At 46.8% G+C, this 5,937-nt stretch overlaps 1 long non-coding RNA gene across 1 annotated transcript in view; it reads right to left on the reverse strand.

The window, feature by feature from the left end:
- Positions 1-3,638: 3,638 nt before the first annotated feature.
- The window catches only part of LOC105502293, a 20,119-nt gene continuing 17,820 nt past the window's right edge, over positions 3,639-5,937 (reverse strand). Inside the window, exon 5 of the long non-coding RNA XR_001000316.1 lies at positions 3,639-4,686. This is a non-coding gene — a long non-coding RNA (uncharacterized LOC105502293). The remainder of the gene's footprint in view (positions 4,687-5,937) is intronic.

Raw genomic sequence — 5,937 nt, forward strand, 5'->3', positions numbered from 1 at the left:
CCCTGGAACTAGCAGTGCTGTGGGTGACCTCATGAAGGGAACCAGTGGAGCAGAGTAGTCAGCTCGTGAGCGTGGGGGTCCCATGGACTCCAGTCCAAATCTTGGCTCAGGCACTTCGCTGGTGGTGTGGCCTTCAGCTAAGTTGCTCAACCTCTCTGAGCCTCAGCTTCCTCCACTGTAAAATGGGAATGATAACAGTACTATCTGCTAAAGTGGGCATGAGGCATCGCGGAGGGGAAGATGGTAAAGCACTTCGCCCAGGGCTTGGGAGTGGCGAGCACGCCATAAAAGGTAGCTTTGACTATTGTGTAAAGCAGCAAGGACCAGTCTGTTCATGCTGGAAATGAGTCGAGATTGCAGGCTTTTTAACTGCCTCTACCAGACAGCGGGGCTCTCAGTCAATACTATATAACAATCTGCCAGCAAGGCTTGGGGTCACAGTGGTGACCTGAAAAATCTGTTAAATGTCGTGAACCAGACTGGAAAGGGACATTTCACATCATCTGCTTCCGAGCAGGACTGTCCCCTCCACCATCCATAAGTCAAGTCTCTTCTGAGATGGAATTCTACAGCCTGGCACATTGTAGATGCTCAATAAATATATGCTAAATGAATGAATGAAAATTTTAAAAATAAACTTTCAGCTTAAGCTTTAAAATGACACTTTGACATCAATTTCCTCCCCTCATGGAACTTCCAGTCAGCTCCATGGGATAAGAAGGGTGTCTAGCCGGTCCCCCAAACCCTTAACCAACTTCTGACCTTCAGAAAAGAAACGAGTATTGACACAGAAGAACAAAATCTGTGTTCTGGTCAATGCAACTTGTAATATCAGGTGGACACTCAAAAAGTCCACAATGGTGAACCGGTGTCCCTAAAAGACACTTGCGTAGGAGGTGGGTGGGTGAGGACTCCCCTAATGCCCCAGGGAAGGACAGTGGTATTTTATCACTGTCAGAAACATAATAATAGGAGAACATGAGATCAGCTACATACATTGTGAAAACCAGTCACAGTTTCATTTTTCTGTGACAGTATTGTTTAAATCACCCTTTCCTCTCATCATCAAAACAGAAAAGAATCAAAATAAGAAGTGGAGGCTGAGCATGGTGCCTCACACCTGTAATCCCAGCACTTTGGGAGGCCAAGGCGGGTGGATCACTTGAGGCCAGGAGTTCAAAACCAGTCTGGCCAACATGGTAAAACCCCGTCTCTATAAAAAATACAAAAATTAGCTGAGCATGGTGGCGTGTGCCTGTAATCCCAGCTGCTCGTGAGGCTGAGGCAGGAGAATCACTTGAACCTGGGAGGTGGAGGTTGCAGTGAGCCGAGCTGGCACCACTGCACTCCAGCCTGGGCGACAGAGCGAGACTCTGTCTCAAAATAAAGAAGAAGTGGAAAAGAAGTCCCCAGTACCCAAATGAAGGCGGCTAAAAACATAAAAACAAACAAACAAATAAAAAACAGGAACTAGGCTCTAAGAGATGTGCACGGCCAAAATAAAACCACAAACAAAACAAAACAAACAAAAAACAGGAACTGGCTCTAGGAGAGGCGCAGGGCCTAGGACCACGGACAGCAGCCAGTGGGGCTAATGGGCTCCCCAGAGAAACTTCCTACTCAAGCTACACCAATAACAAAGACAATAGGAAACGGACCCCCAAATTTGAAGAGATTGTATTTGTTTGTGGGGTATTACGTAGGGGTGAGAAGCTTCCAGAAAGGACTGGATCTCATTCGGAGTGTTGAAGTCCCGGGGGCTCCAGTCCCTGAGGTTCCTGGCTCCCCACTCTCTGAGAGCAAGCAGCACCATCAGAAATGGAGAGGCAAAAGTCTCTTCATCTCATTATGCAGCAAGTTACCTAAACGATGATCTCAGAGGCCTCCCTCTGCTTGTACGGTCTCACACACACACACACTGCTGTCTGCTGAAACCCGATATGAGGTCTTTTTTAAAATTCATTTCAAAGCCTCCCTCCCTTTCTCTGTCTCTCTCTCTCTCTTCACAGACGCTCTGCAGTGAAGCTAATCAAAATCAATGACTCCTTGGCAGCCAGAGAAAAGTGGGGGGGGGGGGTGGAGGAGAGGGAGGGATGTTGCCAGCACTTTGCACACTGTGGAAATATTTTTTAAAAAACAAGAACCACCCCACTATCTCATGCAATCCAAGCAATACAACAGGAGAGATGGTGGAGACAATATATACATATATATCATGCTTCAATTTCCTAATACAAATGTCCATCAAGAAGTCAAATCTCATATAAAAACAAGCATTAAAAACAACCCCTTGTCAAAAATCGGGGCAGTCGAGAAGTGCACTCCAATGAATGATGTGCAAGAAAAGGCCAGGATTTGATAAATACATGGTCTCTAATAAAACAGGAGAATATCTACAAGGGACTTGGCTGGGAAGCTCTACCAGGAGGTCATGGGTGCCCCAGTTCTCTCAGCAAAGTGGCTTCATTGAAATCAAAATCACCCAAGATGCCAACCCCAGCGTTTGGAGTTTGGATCCTCTAGGGGAAACATCAAAAGCCAGCAGGCAAGTCGGGGTTGAAAAAGGGATCCTCTCACCTTTCATCTTCTCCTGTGTCTATGTGGTCAGCATGCCCCCACTACCACCTTGAAGGTACAGCCTTAAAGAAGCAGAGAACTGTGATTGGGTACAACGGTGTAGTAATGGAAGCCTCTCCCCAGAAAACGGGGTGAGCTGGAAAGACCCTAGTCTGTGGCTAAGAAAGCAATTAAATAGAAGCAGAGATTGTATTTCATATTATTCTGATGAATTTGCCTTCTCCAAGTTCGCGGCTTGGTGGGAATATCGCCTGCTGCTCTCTGCAACCCCCAGCTAAGCGAGGGTCCCCTGCAAACATCAACTAGGGGGAGGGCATGAGTAATGAGGAGAAGCAGTTTCCCCCAAAATAAGCGTTTTTTGTTTTTTTTTTTTTTTGCCTTGCTGAGTTCGAAGCTGCGGGGTGGGGGAGCCTTCCCTCACATTCAGCAGCCCTGGGGTTACATTTCTCTTTAAAGGGCTATTTAGGAAAACACAAGGAACGGATTTTAAAAAGAAGACAGAAAGAAATCCAGCTCCCAGCTTGCAGCAGCACTGAGAGGCTGTACATTCTAACGGACCTGGTCATTTACAGCAAAGCCTATGGGGGGATAATTCCCATTTCAGCCGCATCCACCTTAACAAATGTGGATCCCCCTGCTGGCTTCTGAGAACCGGAGCGGTGTCTGCTAACCAGCCTGCTGGACCCTCTGTCTATAGGTACCAGGTGGTGACTTGCAAATCGAGCCTTGGAGAATGACTGTCCGAATCTGCAGCCTGACACCTCGCCACCTCGGCTTTGAAAATGGCAGTGTGTGGTATCCTGCACAGAGGAAGAATACGTGCTTATGTTGGATTTTTTGAAAATGAAAGCAAAAAATAATCACTGCTCCCTGAAGAGTCTTTGCAGCCAAGTCTCCATCCAGCACACATCTTTTTTTTAGCCCTTCTAGAAACTTCTGAAAATAGTAGCTTATCCTTGGGGGGAAAAAAATCAGACCTCTGTCAATCAGTGAGATGCTGGTGCCTTTCATTTAAATGGCCCACTCCCTCCCCCAACGTCCCCTGGTTATAAATCATCTTTGACCAGAATGTAGCCGTTTCTTGGCTCTTTAATCCATAAAACCTAAACCCTGAAATCCCCTTGGGGAGTGGAGGAGGCTGTGGGCTGAACTCCGAGGACACTTTTGTGGGGGTGGAGGAGATAGCAACCAAGTCATGCATGAGGTCAGCTTTCTGCCTCATCACCAGCAAGCCTCTCGATGCCATCCTCCCTCCTAGACCCCAAGGTTTGCTCCAAACCACTGGATATTTGTCCCCACGTAGAGAAAGAGAAGGGACTCTCAAGTGGCACTTTTGCAACTTGTCCCTTAAAAAAAAAAAAAGAATCTGAAACAGCAAAATAGAAATCTCTCTTGTCCCCCGGCCTTCCAACAAGTCTGTCAAAAGAATACCACAGCAGCACCAGCAGGAACGCACTTAGCACCGGCAAAATTTTAAGTGAAGCACCAGAGACACAAAAATCCCATTTCTCTCGACGTGACAGTGGGATCTAGCGATCGACCTAGGTAAGTACAGAGGGAGAGGCTAGGACGAGTCAAGAAATGGAGGCACCCCAGACTGCCCTTACACAACTGGCCCCAAGTCCTCACCTTTTTTTTTTTTTTTTTCCTATCATGCCTTTTGCACTGTTACCTCTTATTCCACCAGCATCTATCCCCAGGCAGTTGGCCGATGCTAGGGCTAATTCCCACCAGTCTTTGCAAACAGTTTCTAAGTACACAGCAGGCATCTCTCTTCTGGCGCCCCAGACATTACAGGATATCAAAGTTCACATCGCAAGGTGCAGAAAAGGAAGGCAACCACGTCCTCGACAAGGCATGCACTGATACGTAATATTCATGTTTTTTATATATAGAGAGCTGTATGTAAATAGCACTGGGGTGTGTGTTTCTGCAGCTGGATTTCCAAAGGGCTTCCCCAGTCCCATTCTGTGTTTCTACGATCGCTCCAGGCGCTGTCTTTACTCTCCGCTTCCTTCTCGAAGTGCCGACCGTGGCCTTTCAAGCTCTGGGCTCCCCCTCTGGAAAACGGGAACCAGCTTTCTCCAAGGACACAGGGTTTTCACCAACCTGCAGAAATAAAGATTGGTATTTTGATCAGTGCAGCTGCTGGGGTGACGTCAGTGCAGTGGGCCTCTGCACACTCAGCCCCGGATGTCGGGAGGGGGAGGGGGAGGGGAGAGCTAACGGATGCAAAGCTCTGGTTTTGGAGGAAGGATGCCTCAAAAGCTAGTCTTGGCACTCTTCCCCTTACCAGAGTCTCTGTCTATGTGGCAGCCATCCCCAAATAGACATTTGTGAGCGCACACACACTCCCCTCTTCTGCTCTTAGACCTAGATATTTACGTAGTCATCTTCAGAGATTTTTTTAAAAAGAAGAATCTAGAGACACACGAACTTTTTGCTTCTCCAAATTCAGAACAGGACCTTCCTCAATTCATTTCATAGATCCAGATTCAGGAGAGAGTTGTGGGATAGTCTCTGTTCTCTTCTGTTTGTTTCTCCATTCATTCATCCATTCATTTCTTCCCAAATATGCCAAGTGCCATACTAGGGGCTATAGATTCAATGACATAATTCTTGCCCTTGAGGGGCTCAGAGCCAACAGGGAGATGGGAAGAAATGGATAATGACAGTCACATGTAAAGAGCATATGCAATCTGGGAAAACGTGGTCTATGGGAGCCCAGGGGAGGCAGCTCATAAGGGAGAAAAAGGAGACTCCTCAGAGAGAGTGGCAGGCCCCTGTTGACTATTGAAGAGTGCCAGGAAACGAACCAGGATAAGAAAATGAGGCATCATAGGCAGGGCAGAAGAAACAGCCCATACCCAAGAGCATCCACAACAGAATGCACAAAATGTGTGCACAAATGCTCACAGCAGAATTATCCATAATAGCACAACGTGGAAACAACCCAAATGTCCATCAACTGATGAATAAACAAAATGTGGTCTCTCCATACAATGGACTATTAGTCAGCCATCAAAAAGGAATGAAGTGTTGATACTTGAAGATGGATGAACCTTGAAGACATCATGCTAAGTCAAAGAAGCCAGACACAAAGGGACACATATTGTGTGATTCCATTTATATGAAATGTCCACAACAGGCAGATCTTCTGTGACAGAAAGGAGAACGGTGGTTGCCTAGGGCCAGGGCGGGTGGGAGGAATTGGGGAGTGGTGCTCATGGGCACAGGGCTTCTTTCAGGGAAACGAAAATATTCCAAAGTTGACTGTGAAGATGGCTGCAAAATTCTATATATACTCCTCATCATTGACTTGTACACCTGAAACAGGTAGGGTTGTTTATTTGTTTGTTT

This window comes from Colobus angolensis, unplaced genomic scaffold (genome assembly GCF_000951035.1).
Source record: "Colobus angolensis palliatus isolate OR3802 unplaced genomic scaffold, Cang.pa_1.0 Scaffold79, whole genome shotgun sequence".
In the NCBI taxonomy this organism is placed as follows: Eukaryota; Metazoa; Chordata; class Mammalia; order Primates; family Cercopithecidae; genus Colobus; species Colobus angolensis.